The sequence below is a fragment of the Narcine bancroftii genome, chromosome 3 (genome assembly GCF_036971445.1).
Source record: "Narcine bancroftii isolate sNarBan1 chromosome 3, sNarBan1.hap1, whole genome shotgun sequence".
Lineage (NCBI taxonomy): Eukaryota > Metazoa > Chordata > Chondrichthyes > Torpediniformes > Narcinidae > Narcine > Narcine bancroftii.
In genome coordinates, this window is record NC_091471.1 from 301,104,966 (window position 1) to 301,121,697 (window position 16,732).

Here is a 16,732-nt window from a genome sequence, read left to right on the forward strand (position 1 = left end):
GATAGGAGGCAGCCAGCGAGTGGAGGCACGCAGCAGCCGCTGGGTTTGAAGTGTCTGGTGTTACGACCACCAGCCTACTGGAGGGGGGGGGGGGGCATCTCTGTACCTGCAGGAAGATCACCTAAGGGACTGACTCCAGCTGGCCAGCTGTCAATCAGCCGACCTGAATATAGACCTGAGCCGGCCCCTCCTGAGCCAGTCACATGGGGATCCACCAAGGCATGAAATGGTGTTCAGACTTTTACTGGAATCAAGCCTGTTGGACAATCTTTCGAGTTTTGTGCTTGCTTGCTTGCTTCTACCTCAGCACACCACAAAGTGAAATCCATCATGCTAGAGGCAAGCTAGTTCGGGCTGGGTTTGAAGTAAAATCCGGTGCATCAGGGGCAAGCCACTGGGCAGTCATGAGTGAAATCTGGAAGATCAGATGCAATCCAGCTTTGTAAACCATGCAGGAAGCGTTTGAAACAAAATCCAGCCATTCTGAGGCTAACCATTTTTGTAAAAATACATAGCGGGTAGTGTTTCAAGTGAAATCCAGTTCCTCAGAGGCATGTGAGTTTTGTAAAGATGTGCAGGTAGTGTTTGAAGTGAACTCCAGCACATCAGAGGTAAGCCGGTTTCAGTAAATGAAGCGGGCAGTGTTGGAACTGAAATGCTGCACACTGGAGATGATCCAGTTTTGGAAAAATCTGCAGGCAGCCTTTAAAGTGAAATCCACCATGTCAGAGGCAAGCTCGTTTTATACAGAATGTACAGGATGTGTTTGAAGTGAAATCAACTACATTAGAGTCAAGCCAGTTTTGTAAAAAAAAATGTTCAGTGTTTGAATCCAGTGCATCAGGGTTGTGGCTGCTAATTTGAGAGTGTGTGTGTACATGCGCACAGCTGTGATTGTGGCACCTTTTTAATGGGCTCTCTCTCCCCCAATGTTAAAACCTGGCTATGCCCCAGCACCACCCCTCCACCCACCCAGTTCAGCCTTGTCAGCAGCCCCCGCGCTCAGCCTCGGAGCTCAAAATAGTCTGGCACTAGCCCTGATTGCCAGGAGGAAATAATTTATATGGCATTTAAGAAGACTGAAGAAGTAGACAAACAAAAGATTTGGTCCAAGGAAGTTGTGCAAGAAAACAGCAGAATTGTTACATGAAATAGTTGAATGGAATGTTGTTCTTGGGCTTCATTAAAACAGTGAAGATCTGGTGTTAAACTCAACGGAATATCAAAGAATGAGTCGGAGTCATTGCAGGCTTTGCTTGTGAACTGAAGTGGTCTGTGTTACAAGCATCCAATCTGCATCTTTAACTGCCTGAGGGGCAACGTTTCCTCACAGTTGCTGATGGATTCAAGGAGCAAGCTGTCATAAGCTTGAGGTGGTGGAGGTGGGTATGTGCCATCTAGAAGATTATCAAACAGGAAACTGCTCCGACTAATCCATGTGCTTGCTTCCTGAGGTAGGTCAAAAGTCATTTCCCCATGTCAATCACGGTTAGCCACCTTACGATTGTCTCTCTTGAACAAATGAAATCAGCTATACCATCAAAGACTCTCGTAAACTTCCACAGGTGCACTGTGAAGAGCATTCTGGCTGGTTGCATCACCGTCTGATATGGGGGTGTCAAATCTCAGAATGAGAATAAACTCCAGAGGGTTGTTAACTCGGCCTGCAACATCACAGGTACCGGACTTCCCTCCATTGAGGACATCTACATGAGGTGGTGTCGTAAAGAAGCAGCCTCTTTCCTTGAAGAACATCATCATTCAAGCCATGCCCTCTTCACTCTGCTACCATCGGAGCCTAAAGACGAGCACTCAACAGCACAAGGACAGTTTCTTCCCCTCTCCCATCAGATTCCTGAATAATCAATGAACCACAGACACTGCCTTACCTTTCGTGCACTACCTTTTAATTTTTTTTATATTATTGTTGTAAGATGGTTTATAATATGAATGTTTTCACTGTGACGATGCTGCAAAAACACCAAATTTCATGACTCGTTCATGACAATAAATTCTGATTCTCATTCTGACACCTTGTCTCATTTGGGCACACCTGAGCCGGCCCCTCCAGCCAGTTGCAGTTTAAAAATCACCACAAGGAGTAGCTCTGGTCCTTTTTCCCCTGGAATGAACCCTAGCTCCACTCCAGGTTAGCCAACACTGGAGAGTCAGTACAGGATGGGGGGGGCAATAGTGGCGCATACTTAGAAAGCACCAGTGTGATTAGATTCTGTAGTTAAGTGGGATACTGTGTCTGCTAGTTAGAGAGGGGTGGCAGGTACTGTTTGTTTCATTTGCATGTTTAACTGTGGGAATCGCTATTAGCAGGGATCTGCGCGTTTAACCACGGGAACTGTGAGAAATAGTGATTTGTTGGTTGTGGCGAGTATTGATTGCTTAGCTGCATCCAATGCTTCTGAACTGTGTGTGATCTCCTTGTTTGTTTGGGTGAGTGCTATCCCTATTGCACCTTCCTGCCTCCCCGCCTCCCCGCAAGTAAATAAAGATGTTTGTTGTTAAACTGCGTTCATCCTCGTCACTTCTTGGACCGTCCACATCACAGTAAGATAATGAAATTTAGAAAGCATTTGACGGGTATATCAATAAGAAGGATTTAGACTTGTGGTTCTCAACCTTTTTTATTCCACCCACATATCACCTTAAGTTATCCTTTACTAACTGTGCACAGAGCACCTATGGCATCCTGTGCTAATCTTATGCCATAAATGCTCTGTGGTTAGTAATGAATTACTTAAAGTGATATGTAAAATTGATTTGGACAGATAAGGGCAAGATTCAGGCAAATGGGACTAATATAATCAAAGAAGAGTTGGGTTGAAGAGCGTATTTCTGTGCTGACCACCTCTAGGAGTCTTTGCTAGAGGAGATGGTCTGTGAGTGATGAGAAAAATGCACTGAACTGTACAAGATAAAAGTAAAACCTTATTATCTCAAAAGACCCTGGAGAGTGGGACGGCAGAAGGATGTAATGGCATTGCCTGCTACTAACTTAATAAGATGTGGCGGACTGGAAGAGAGTGATAGGGGTTTAGAGGCGATTGGGCCAAGGTGTGTGGAAGGTTACTTTGCAATGATGGTGGTGGCTTCATGAGAAAGAAATTAGACATGGCACCCAGGTGATGTTTTGAGCATGGAAGGGTGGGTGGTGAGCTCCTGGGAGACTCAGCAAGGGTGGGTAAAAGATAACAGAAGTGCTGGAAGTTGAAAGGACAGGGCCACGTGTCAACTGCAGTGCCATAGGCATTCTGTTGTTCGTACAGTATGTGAGTGGAAAGAAAAAGGTTGAGGATCACTGGTGTAGGGTTAGCTGCTTGATAGTGGGCACAGACCCAGTACCGGATGGACATTGGACTCCATGGCCCTGATAGAGAGGGCAGTTGCATCTAACCAGATGCCCCAGAGATGGAGAATCTGGGAACATGGAACTTGATCTAACATTAAGCAAGATAGAAGCCACTATGAGAATCACCGCACTACTAGCAGATTTTGCCCATATCATATCTTCAGAAATAGCGACAGCAAAGTCGAGGAATGGGAAGAGAAGATTTGGAGAAGGGTCGTGTATAGGAGAGGGAAAGATGTAAATCAGAAGCAAAGTTGCTGTCATTTTGCTGCTCAGGGTGAAGGGAGAAATTCAGGAATTCATGAATATATCAGAAAAAATATAGCTTTTTTCCCCTCGGGTAGACCATTGTAGAACCAAAGGGTCATGCTGAGAAGGAATCAGCTGGACCCATAATTACCGCACAGTAACAGGCTCTTCGGCCCATCTAGTCCATGAGTAGAAACTTTAATTCAGAGGGTTACTCGTTCCTGAAAGAAGCTTCTGGAGGAAACTAAGGAAGTGGGTACAATTACAACATTAGACAGATAGATGGACAGAAAGGATTAAGAAGGTTATGGGCCAAATGGGACTTGACTAGCATGGATGATTTGGGCTGAAGGGCCTGTTCAGCCCTTGATGAGGGAAGGGAGAACAATGGGGCTGGAATTGAGAAGGATCCACACAAATCATGCCTCCTCTCCCTTGTCGACACCTTTTCACTTCGAGGAGATTAATGGAATCAGTGCATCAATAGCCTAACTGTAGAAAGCAGAGACTGGTTTGGCTGACACACAAGGAAAAGAAGTTCACCCTTCGGCCTATCCTGGATGGGGATGGAGATATAGATGGGTTAGACAAATGTGAAGAAATTAGAAGGTGATGGCAAAGAAAGTGGAAACTTAATTTACAGATGACATTGGAGAAGAAGCAGAGCAGGGTCATAATTTAGAGTACTGTGTGCAGTTCTGGTCACCGATTTATAGGAAAGATATTAACAAGATAGAGAGAGAGTGCAGAGAAGATTTACAAAAATGTTGCCTGGGTTTCAACATCTAGAATACAAGGAAAGATTGAGCAAATTAGGTCTTTATTCCTTGGAACATAGAAGGCTGAGAGGGGATTTGATAGAGGTGTTTAAGATAATGAGAGGGAATAGATAGAGTTGATGTGGAAAGGCTTTTCCCATTGAGAGTAGGAGAGGTGGATACAAGAGGTCATGGGTTGAGAGTTGACGGGCAAAGATTTAGGAGTAAGATGAGGGGGAACTTCTTTACTCAGAGAGTGGTTACTGTGTGGAATGGGCTTCCAGGAAAGGTGGTGGAGGCAGGGTCAATTTTGTCATTTAAGAAAGAGTTGGATAAGTATATGGATGGGAGGGGGATGGAGGGATATGGGCAGAGTGCTGGTAAGTGATATTAGAGGAGGGTACTTGGATCAGTGCGGACTAGGAGGGCCAAATTGGCCTGTTTCCGTGCTATAATTGCTATATGGTTATAATGTTGAGCAGGAAAAGAGGAGGTGGAAACAATGGGGCCACTTGCTTGTCAACCTTACAGCAGGGTAAGAAGCAAGCTGCCTGGTACTAAGAGACCATGTAGTTGGAGACCACAGAAAAAAACTATCTCAAGTGATTATGTTAGTAAAACATGTGAGATAACAGTGTTATGAGCCCAAAGGACCCCAAAACCCAGCAGCAATAGACATTCACCAAGACAAGTGGCTTTCTAAACAAAAGTTATTTTTAATGAACTTCAAACATGAAAATAGAATCAAACATTAACTTAACTCTATACTTATACTATACTCTATACTAACTCAAATTAACCCCTTCTACTTCGCACGTGTATGTAATGTGTGTGTAAATTCAAGAAAAGTTCTTTGGTTCACAGTTCAATCTCATTTCTCCTTCTTCCAAGTTCTCTGGTTGCAGGCAATCACCATACTGTGCATAGAATTTAACATGTATGAAGTTCACCAGGCATGGTGCTTGAAAGGTAAATATTTGCCGCTCAGGAAGGTTCTTGTAGGGTTTGCAGAGAGATATTTGTTGCTCCAGGATTTCCACAACTGAGGTACCACCACTGGTCACCTCAGAGTCTCGCTGATGAAGCTTTCCCCATCAGGGTCTTCTAGATGGTAACCTCTTTGTTCAAGGTACCACAGAGTTCCATTCCTTCCTCTATTTCAAGAGAAACATCAGACTGATAGCACTTCCAGCCATCTACTGCTCTGGAACTTGCTTTCATCAGTTTCAAACAGTTTTCCCTGGATTGCACTTTTCAGTTACTTGTCAGTGTCCCACACACTGACTGACTGACTGAGCTGTTAACTCAACTCTCTCTCTTTTCCAACTGAAACTCCAAAAAGAGCATGTGACTCATGTCTTGCAAAACTCCCCACCTTCCTGAGCAAAACAACAGGAGTTCTTTCTTCTGCTCCCACCTGTTGTTAGATAAACAAAATCCAGGAGTGACCTTTCTATGAGCACTTTGCAGAAAGGGTACTGATAGCATGACTCCAGCAAGAGAATGGTCAAGCATTTTATGCCGGCAGTTCAATGAACACCTACTTGTGAAAGGTGTTTACATTCTCCAGAGATCTTGCAATGTGAATTCTTCAGTCTTTCAAATAAGATCTGTTTTAAAATGTGTGTATGTATGTGACCTACTCTAAATCTTATAAATTCTCCCCAGATATTAATACAGATACAACAGTTGAATATTCGGTGATGTGAGCTGGTGCAAAGGTGGTGTGAAAGAATAAGTTTAATGAATATGCTTAACAAAGGGTTAATGAATTAGGTGAGAAATTACAGTCAGTAAGATGGTGGGAATATAATTGCCTTTTAGCGCGACCTTCTCTGTGCTGTAGTGAGATAGTAACAAACGCCACAAGAATGTCAATACACCTTGAATAAAGTACACCCTGACATTTCCCAGTCATCTATAGACACCACAAAGGAATGTGTGTGTCAAAAAACAAGAAAACACCAGCTGTCTGAAACTCATGTGAAACTTGTAGGGTCTCCCGCAGAGAGAGGTGTATAAAAGTGCGTGAACACTCTGTATGCTTTGAGTGGGGTTCAGTGTAGAGAATGAGTAACTGAACTCTTTCTTGCAACCCCTCACTCCCACTAGCATTATCAAGGTTGAATAAAGAAACTGTTATACGCTTAAATGGTTCTGCTGTGTTTGGCTGTTTGTTTTATTGGCTGACTTTAGCTGTGGATAATGTGGAGCTAAGTCCATAAGTCAGTTTTCACATCAGCGGCCACATCATCCTTGTGAGTGGGTTAAATGCTCACCTCAGAGTTAGATCTCAGCGTGCAGAAGGCTGCCAGTTCAAGGAGATTTACAGTGGGATGACCCCCTGGAGGAATATTCAGAAGGTCAGAGGCACGGCAGCAGTTTGCAAACTAAATGTCGAAAAATAGAGAGGCTGAAGAGAGGGCATTTAATCCTAAATCTATTAGAAACCTTAACCTGCTGCTTCCTTGTTCCCCGATAGAATGAAATGGAGCTTGGTGAATGGTGGTGGATCAACGCACAGTGGTATCAGTATCCCACAGCCATCATTAAACAGCTGCTGTTAAAGAAATGAGGAAAACTTTATCTGAAGGTCGGGTCTGTTGTTCAATGTTTTCTGAAGTGAATAAAAATGATTATCTGGGACGGTTCTACTATAATCAATGAAATTAAGTCTTATGCACTTTTCTCTGGAAAGACTGCATTGGCAGTAAAACCCAGAATTCAAGCAGCTGGCAAATGGGAAAATTTTGAGGAAAATAAATAAAAATTGAAATAAATAAGAATCAATAAGAAATGGATATAACTTTAAAATCATAAAAAACTGAAGTAACACATCACCTTTGGTGAAAATGGGAGCAAATGCTCAGTCAGCGGAGTGCCTTACTCATGTATTACTTGTAGCAGCTGTTTTGATAATGTTGTGTTTGAATAACAGGATGAAGAGCTTTGGAAAACCATATATTTGACATTTGTGAAGCCAGGTGATTAATTTTAAAAATTGTTGAGTGTGTCTTGGTAATTTTCTGCCAATGTTCTGTATGATTTATTCCCAGAGAATTGTATTCATGATTGCACATACTCTACATTGAATAAAGGAAAGTGTACACTTCCCTGGCTTCTGCTCATTCACATTGGGTGCATTTACTTATGGTTTAGGCTCTGATGTGCTCAGTCCTAACACCGTTCCTAGTGATCACGCAGAAAACCCCAACTCCCGAGCTGTTTTGTAGAAGCAACGGCCCATCTTGTGCTCCTGTGCTCCTGAGCTAAGGTTTGAGCACTCTGCATCTAAAGGAGATAAGAAGGACCTTGAGCCTGCACCCATGACCCTCTGGATTGTTTGCCATATTCCGAATCAGAATTTATGGTCATGAACAAGTCATAGTGCAAATATTCATATAAGCCACCTTGCCACAGTGGCGCCCACCCCGCAGCCCTCTCAGGGTGCCTCACAAAATGAAGGTCGAACGCGACGATCCAGCAGGCTGCACGAGGCCTGCAGTTCTGCCCTCCAATTGGCCACAACCAAACTGGCCTATCAAGGAAAGCGAATCGCAAATGCACCAATCAGCGCTGAGGGGGGCTTTGACCACGCCCCTCAGCTTGAGAATAAAAGCAGGGCTGTGAGCCCAATAAAGCTCAGTGTTAACTACACTCAAACTGGGGTTCGTGTCGTTCTTTCTGCGAACAGTACCGTTTTTTCTAAGCTAACCTGCAGGCAGCTATAACTTCTCCTGTGCTATAGGCTCCACAGAGCCATAGCTTGCAGCTACACCACAATAAATTGGAAAAAAAAAGTGCACAAAAAGTAAGGCAGTGTCTTTGGTTCATCGATTATTCAGGAATCTGATGGCAGAGGGGAAGAAGCTGTCCTTGTACCACTGAATGCTTGTCTTTAGGCTCCTGTACTTTATTCCCGATGGTAGCAGAGTGAAGAGGGCATGGCTTGAGTTATGATGTTCTTCAAGGAAAGAGGCTGCTTCTTTACGACATCACCTCATGTAGATGTCCTCAATGGAGGGAAGTCTGGTACCTGTGATGTTGCAGGCCGAGTTAACAACCCTCTGGAGCTTTTTCTTGTCCTGAGAGTTGGCATCTTCATAACAGTCAATGATGCAACCAGCCTGAATGCTCCCACAGTACAAGTTTTTGAGAGTGATATACCAAATTTACTCAAACTCCTCACAAGGTATAGCCGCTGGCGAGCCTTCTTCATGATTGCATTGACATGGAGGCTCCAGGACAGATCCTCGAAGATGTTGACACCCAGGAATTTGAAGTTTTTGACCCTCTCCACTACTGAGCCCTCGATGAGGACTGGGTCGTGCTCCCCTGACCTCCTCCTGAAGTCTACAATCATCTCCTTGGTTTTGTTCAATTGTGCACAAGGTTGTTGGCGTGACACTGCTCAACGAGCTGATGCAAATAATTCTGGCGCCAAGTCCACAGGCTTTGATTAGCTTAAACTTGGACGCCCCAGGACTCAGTCACTGTCTGACTGTCCCTGAAGGGGCTGGCTCAAGTCTTTATACGGGCTGGTGATTGACAGCAGGCAGGTGGGGCCAGCCTCCCAGTGGTCGCCCCCTGCAGTAGGCTGGTAGGAGTGCGGCCAGTGTAGCAGTTGTATCACCACAGCTGATCTCTCTCCCTCCTATACGCTTCCTCATTGCCATTTGTGATTCTGCCAACAAGTGTGGTGTCGATTATTCACCACTTCCAAAGAACATTCAGATTTAGTTTTCATTTGGTGGGCATTCAGAAAACATGATGGTGGCAGTTGTGTTGCAGTATTTGTGACAGGCCTCCAGTTCAATCTCAGAGCCTGGAGGTTGAGAAGACAAAGTGGCACGAATGATTCCCTCTCTAGCCGGTGATCTGGTGCTTATTTCTGGATTGCACGTGGATTTCTGTGCGTGTCTGAGGGCAATTATTTAAACGGTCTGGCATCAGAATCCTTTATGCCATATATGCATAATAAAACCAGTGATCGTTCTCCATTGTCCTGGCAACATACTTCTATAAGATGGATGTATGGTTGCAATGGATCAAAGGGTTCCGCCCACAAATACAAAACACATTCTGCTCATATTAACTGTGTTTTATTTGAAGAGCTGGGCCTAATTACAGAGATAGAAATGTAACAACAGGACTAGAGATCATAGCTAATCTGAACCTCGATTCCTGTTTCCTATTTCCTCTTGCATTTTCTTTCTATAGAAATATAACTATAAATCTGCACGAGACAAGCTCAATTTTTCACTAAACCTCCCTCATTGTGAACTCTGTAAAGACTCAGCTGTTGAATTTGACATCTATTTTCCAACTCCACTTGCTCCCACCCCCTACTCTAGACAGGAATGGGATAGAGCTCAGTATGCCTGCACCACTCTAGAAATCAACCTAATTTCATGCACAAAACCAGCGCCCATGTGAGCTGGTTTATCCCACACATAGAGACCACTGGGTCCAGCCTGAGCCGCAAGTACCAGCCAAATCCCGTTTCATTCTCCCCATTTTCTACCACTCCCTCTCCACACAAGGCACAACTTACAGAGGACTGTTAGCCAACCAACGTGCACGTCTTTGGGAAATGGGAGAAAACTGGAGTACCCTGAGGAAATCAACACCTCGCAGGGAGAAGATATGAACTCCATGCAGGCAGCACCACAGTTAGTTTTTACAGTGTCAGTGAGGCAGGTTCGAATCCAGCGCTGTCTGTAAGGAGTTTGTACGTTCTCCCTGCGTCCGCTCGGCATTCCTCCAGGTGCTCCGGTTCCCTCCCACCGTTTAAAATGTACAGGTGTTGTAGGTTAATTGGGTGTAACTGGGCAGCACGGGCTCGTGGGCCAAAAGGGACTGTTCCCATGCTGTAAATTATGGACCTGAGGCGGAAGTTGAATCTGGGTTGATGGAGCTGTGGGGTAGCAGCACTACCTGCCGCACCTCCAATGCAGGAAGTCCCTCCAACTCTATATGCTTTAAAACACTCATTTGCTCAGTGGCTTTTCCAAGGTTCTGTTCCCCTTGGTCCAAACTTAATTTAAAACACACCTAAAACATGGAGACAGAAGAGATTGCAGGTGCTCGAATCAGAAGTTAAAATGGTGGGGGGGGGGGGGGAGTCAGGCACCATCTGTGGAGGCAATATGGGCACTGACGTTTTGGGTCAAGTCCCTGCTTTGCAACTGAGAATGCAAAAGGGAGGCAGTGATCATGAACACACATTAAAATGGAATCAATTCTCAATTCTTCTTTAGTTACAAAGAAATTTTGCAGTGTAGCAAATGCCCCAAGTCTATGTATAGGGGACTCTATTATATTCCCCTACCCCAGAAGGAAAACCGTGCCGAGAGATCAGAGTAAAATGCAAAAGTCTGCAGATGCCATGATTGAACTAAAAGCACAATGCTGGAGAGAATCAGTAGATCAAACAGAGTTATTTATGAGGCAAAGATAAAGATACATAACCAACGTTTCGGGCCTGAGATATGAGCAAAATGTGGGCAGGCGCCTGAATAAAATGGTGGGGATGGATGGGGGGCCCACGGGGTGGAGCATAGGAGCTGGAGATCAGAAATGGGTTCATGAGAATTAGTGCATTTATCGTCAATTACAGCACAAAAGTGTGAAGCATCTCCATTTGTCTTCATTCTTAATGAAGTTCATAATCTATTTTTTTTTAATTTAGACATACAGCATGGAAACAGGTCCTTCCAGCCCATGAGGCCATGCCATCTAATTACACCCAATTAACCTACAAGATACGTACATTTTAAAATTAAGAATTGATTTAAAATTAATGATTTCTAGTTGAGACAGTAATGTAGACATACTGGACATTCCTCGCTAATTTCACCAAATGGAACGCCTGGAATAGGACAAACATTTTAAAGGGTTGATTTAGATGGGTGGCCACACGACTGGTTGTTGGACACTTCTATCCACTTTGAGGGAGGTGTGGGATCTTGCTTGTGAGCCAGTTAAGTGATCGTTAGAGGTTCAAAGAAGGATTCAGCCTTGGCAACGAGTGGGTTATGGACGAACTCCATCTGGTAGGAACTGGCATTGTGGCATGAGTAATGTGGGAAATTCCTAGCAGGGAAATAGCCAGAGGCACAGAGCAGCTTCTATTTTGGGGAAGCTATCAATCTCAGGCTGACCAGTGTGAGAACAGAAAATGTTCGTTTGCATCAACGGACACTTTGTTGAGAGCCTCAGACTAAATAGTAACAGCACCTCTAAGCAAGTACAGTGCGCTGGATGACTAAAAAGCAAAATGATTCATTAAAAAAAAATGACTTCATGCATATCAGCTGGTGTTATTCACCAATTTGCTCCATTTTGTGACACCGATCTTTTGCTTTTGTCAATATTAATGCTTTGAAGGACAAGATCTTCATTTCAATATTTTTTCAATAAAGAATCAAACATGATTTTAATGTAACCTTGTTACAGTTTACACTTAAACTAAGATACACAAAGAATTAAACAAGCATTACAACATAAATACAACCCAAATACAGAAGAAATGATGTTTGCACTGTGCAAAAAAACTTGTCTTTTATGTAGCAAATATTTATGAAAAATGTAATCCAAGAAAGACAGCAAGACTGCAATTTATACCCGCTGATCTCAGGGAAAGACGGTTCAAAATCAGGTCCCATAATTGAATTCAGCATTAACAAAGGGTTTGTCAAAAAAAAAACTCCATCTAAATTCAAGGATTATCAAAAATTACTAACAACACAATTGGGATTTCACTTCAGTCCAGAAAATTACTTTTAGTGGCACTTGAAATTCCACAGTAAGAGTATAATGGCTTTGAGCAGACATCCTTCCCATCAGAAAGGAGAAATATACTGGGGGGTGGGTAGAATAGGAGGTAGGGAGGGGGAAGACATCACTGAGTTTAATGAATAATAAATAAATGCTACTGATCCTGCAGAACCTCGTATGCTTTTATTTCTTCTGCAGGACATCACCAGCAACATTAATCATTATGACAGAGCAATAGCTAACTCAAGCTTTGAGAGTTCACCATCTGATTGTCATTGATTCAGCACAGAACCAGGCCCTTCCACCCACTCCCCTCACTGCTGGACATCAGGTTCCTCATCCCATTTACCATTCCTCCATCCCTCTCCTACTAGGCTCTGGCAATCCAAATGCTCATCCAGATGTTTTTCAAACATGGTAAGAGTGCCTGCCTCCACCTGGCAGTCCATTCACTCTCTGGATGAAAGAAAATTTCCCCAAGTCTAGTAAAAGCTTACATTTTAAAAATTAATACAAGACCTAGGCTCCCAGGTAAATAATATCATGCTTCAAATCAAATCAGCTGTAGCTTGCTCTTCACCTGCATTATGTCGTTGCCTGACTGATGTCTGACTTTGACTGAAATCTGTACATCCTCTCTAAATACTTTTGTTTATTGCTACACCAACTGAATGATGCTTACTTTAAACCAGCTATTCTCAAAGAGGGGGGGTGGGGTGGGAGGGGGTGCATATGGCCTCCCTCTGGGGGCCGCCACACATTGGGGGGGGCACATAGTTGGTAGGAGAGAAGTATGGAAGAAACAACTAAATTTGGCTGCTTCACAGGGAAGGGGAGTCATGAACTTTGAGCAGAGTCCTAAGGGGGTCATAGCCAAAAAAAAGATTGAAAATGGCTACTTGAAACGCTCCTGGAATATAACTTCTCTTAAAAATAATGGAAATTATTTGATAAGTTCTGCACATGGTTAATCTCATTTGATATTATTAATGTTACAAACTCTATAATAAGGACCAGGCCATTAGTCAGGCGACATGCATAATGTAAAAGTGAACATAGTTGACCGATCATTTAATTTAGCGCTTGCAATCAAAGAGTTAATGTCAGCCTAATGTACAATTGGGTTCAAACAAAATTAGTCATGTGTACTTTCTGGATAACGTGCAAATTTTTTCGCTGCTCTTCAGTACACGTTACAATAAACTTAAACTGACCTACATTGCTTTCTATGTTGTAACTATCAGCTCATTTTCATTTTCAAAGTGCAAAAGTAAATCGGATGTCTTCACCCTTCTGATTCATGGTTTTGTAATAAGGGCATTTCCCACATTATTTTAACTTCTCTTTCATTATATTTTCACACAATGGTGATAATGTTACTAATGTAAAAAACGTTGGAACAAAATCTCCCTCAGGCGATGAAATTCCCTCTTTTGGAGCCATGATTCTGTATACAATCTAAGCAGAAAACTTTGAACCCATCATGCTTTTGAGGCCAACTTCTTCACTGACTCTCTTCCATGTTGTAAATTAAGAAAATGTTTGCTTGGAAGTCATTGTAAAATGCAAGGAGCTCTTAAATCCAAACAAAAAAAATTGTCTGCAGGATTAACAACGAAAGAAAATCAAAGTTTAATGCAACAACAAAAGTTGTTTCAATTCACTGTTGGAAAAACATATACATTTTATGGTCTTTTTTTTCTCCTTGTGAACACATTTTGTATGTGAATCTATAGGCACTGACTGTCATTAATTTGCGATGCTTCATGGTGAGTTTTGGAGAGCTATTTAACCTTGAATGAACATTCCCACTGAACTTAACCCTCGACTCCAACATCTGTGCTCTTCCCAAGATCAGGTGTGGCATCTTTTCATTAATATTTCCCCATGCCACCCATTGGAAACAAAAAGGCCAAGTCTAGGTGAGTCGGTTATAATTAGTGGGATGCTATCGCGGTCAACGCTTGGAACTCTGGGATTTACCATCCACATTCTCTCCTCAGCTTGAGAGCTGGAGGTATCATTTTATAAGTAATAAGATGGGAGAGACTGGGTGAGAAGATTCAAGAGACTGCAACCTTTTTGAGCTTTTGTCTGAATACCGACAGCATTTTCCAAGGACTTCCTCTGAACAGAGAGGCTTTCTCAGAGCCTGTTCAGCCAATGATTGGGGCTGAGCCACGTATTTGCCAGGCTGAAGGGCGGCATGGTTAGTGTAGCAGTTAGTGCATTGCTGTAAGAGTGCCAGGTACCAGGGTACGAATCTGGCACTGTCTGTTCTCCCCGTTTCAGCATGGGTTTCCTCCGGGTGCTCCGGTTTCAAAACACACCAGGATTGTAGGTCATTTGGGTGTAATTGGGTGGCATGAGTTCATGGGCCAAAAGGGCCTGTTACCGTTCTGCATGTCTAAATTATTTTTAAAAATGAAAAAGATTCTTGTTTCATTTATCATGATTGAAGATAATAGCTTTTTTTTACACATAAGATTTATTTACTTAGACGAATTCAAATTGTGGGCTTTGAAAATCAGCCATTCTCAACCTTTTCTCAGCTGTGGCCCCTCTCCCTCCCTCCCATGCCCACCCCTGAGGACCATGCTTAAAGTTTATGGGCCCCCTTCCCTGTGAAGCAGTCAAGTTCAATTGGTTTTTTCCATAGTTCTTCCGACTACATAAAAACGCTATTTATGTTAAGTGAGGTGAAAAGAAAGCAGGGCTTTTACTTAAATGTGACGCGGCCTCCAGGAGGGCTGTGGGGCCTATCTGTGCGCCATGGACAGTAACAGCATGGGTCCTGCCCTTTGGCCCATAGACTCCACACTGACCATCCAGCCCCTATTTTTTACCCCTGATCCATTTTATTCTCTCCACATTCCCCACAACTACCTCCACAATCTACCACTTGGCTTCACATTGGAACAAATTACAGTGGTCAATTAGCCAGCCACCTTTTGGGATGTAGGAGGAAACCAGAGGACCCACAACAAACCCACTCAGTCACAGGGTGAACAGGCGAACTTTGCTTAGACAGGGCCGGAGGTGAGGTTCAAACCCAGGTCACTGGAGCAGTGAGGTAGATGCTCTACCGACTGCACCACTGGGCCACCAATGGTTGATCTTCAATTCTTCTGAAAAGGCCTGAAACTTCACCCAAGTTAGAAGCTCGTGTGGAATTTGAGATAGTCAATAAATTCTGCTTGTGCCAAAGTCATCCAGATCCTAAATAATGAATATTTGAAAAATGAAGAGCAACGATTTGCAGAGAACTGAGGAAAGAGCAGAGGTCTGAGTCTAATTGTTTAGTTGTTTTGAAAGGGTCAGTGCCTGGAATCATACAGCAGAGAACTGGCCCTCTGGTCCAACTCAGCAGACCAGTGAGGGGCTCAGTGGCTGAGGAACCTACAGAGGCTGCGGGTGATCTGTGGTCGAGGGACAGGCTGCTGGAGACTGGTTCACAAAGACCAGGTAACAGAACCAGGATTTGAGAGGGTGATGAGGGCAAGGAGAGCTCCCAAAGGTCCTTGGGTGCTGAAGGTTTCCTGGTCATGTCAGAGGTTTGGATCTGGACTGCGGGCGGCCGATGGATAGGACAGGAGTCTGTCCAGGCTGCGGGACCACTGGAGGCAAAACCACAGACACTCAAGGGACCCTCTTTTGCTTCTCTTTCTCCTATTGTTAGGGGTGTCAGCCTCGTGGCGACTCTTTGTTTGCCTTCCGACAGACAACAGTTAAAGTATATCATATGGTGTATGTTACATTTTTAATGTATTACGACGTGACAATAAACAAAACCTTGAACTTTGAACTCCCTGCATGTAATCCATAATCCTCCTAAACCTTTCCTCCCTCTATACCTGTCCAAATTTGTTTGATCCTCATAATTGCATCTCTTTGTAAAGCTTCCTCTGTTTGCTAGTTCCAGATACGGACTACCCTCTGAGTGATAAAGTTATGATTCAGGTTCCTCGTAAATCACTTCTTCTCTCACCTAAAACCCAGACCATGTAGTTCTGGGATCGTGTACTCTGGGGAAAAGAGTACACTTTATCCAAGGCTCTCACGATTTTAGAATTCTTTTTCTTAATTCACACACAAATGAAAAAGTCTTTCTTTCTTTGAAGGATTCTATGAAGACGCAGTTGTAGGACACTATTGTACAAAATCTTTTAAACGTTTCTTTCAAAATCAGAGAAGAAGGAAATGAAGTTAGTTTCAAATATTGCCACGTTATCCTATAAAATCGACTCAGTGGAGTAGAAGTTCATATTGATCATTAGGATACCAACCAGACCAGCAAAATCACATCAGCCTCTTGTTACATACACCATCAGGTGATCAATAATATTGATTTCAGTGCAGCTGAATATCGGAAAGAGTGCGCAAGAGGTCCTTGGAATACTATCTGGTTTTTTTTGTGATTCAGTCCACGAAGAGTTCCTCGTTCAGTAAATTTATACGAAAAATGTTTCGCTGATTTGCATCCATTTAATAATTAAATTCATTGAAAAGTGAAGGACCTGGTTTAACCCTACATTTCATATTCAAAAATTAATTTTCCACCTGGTTTCTGAAAGACCCTATG

General features: G+C 43.2%; 1 protein-coding gene across 1 annotated transcript in view; it reads right to left on the reverse strand.

Annotated features, from left to right (window-relative positions):
* Window positions 1–11,891: 11,891 nt before the first annotated feature.
* The window catches only part of LOC138756853 (PDZ domain-containing protein GIPC3-like), a 51,067-nt gene continuing 46,226 nt past the window's right edge, over window positions 11,892–16,732 (reverse strand). Inside the window, exon 7 of the mRNA XM_069923244.1 lies at window positions 11,892–16,727. The gene's annotated coding sequence lies outside the window, so the exon portion shown is untranslated. The remainder of the gene's footprint in view (window positions 16,728–16,732) is intronic.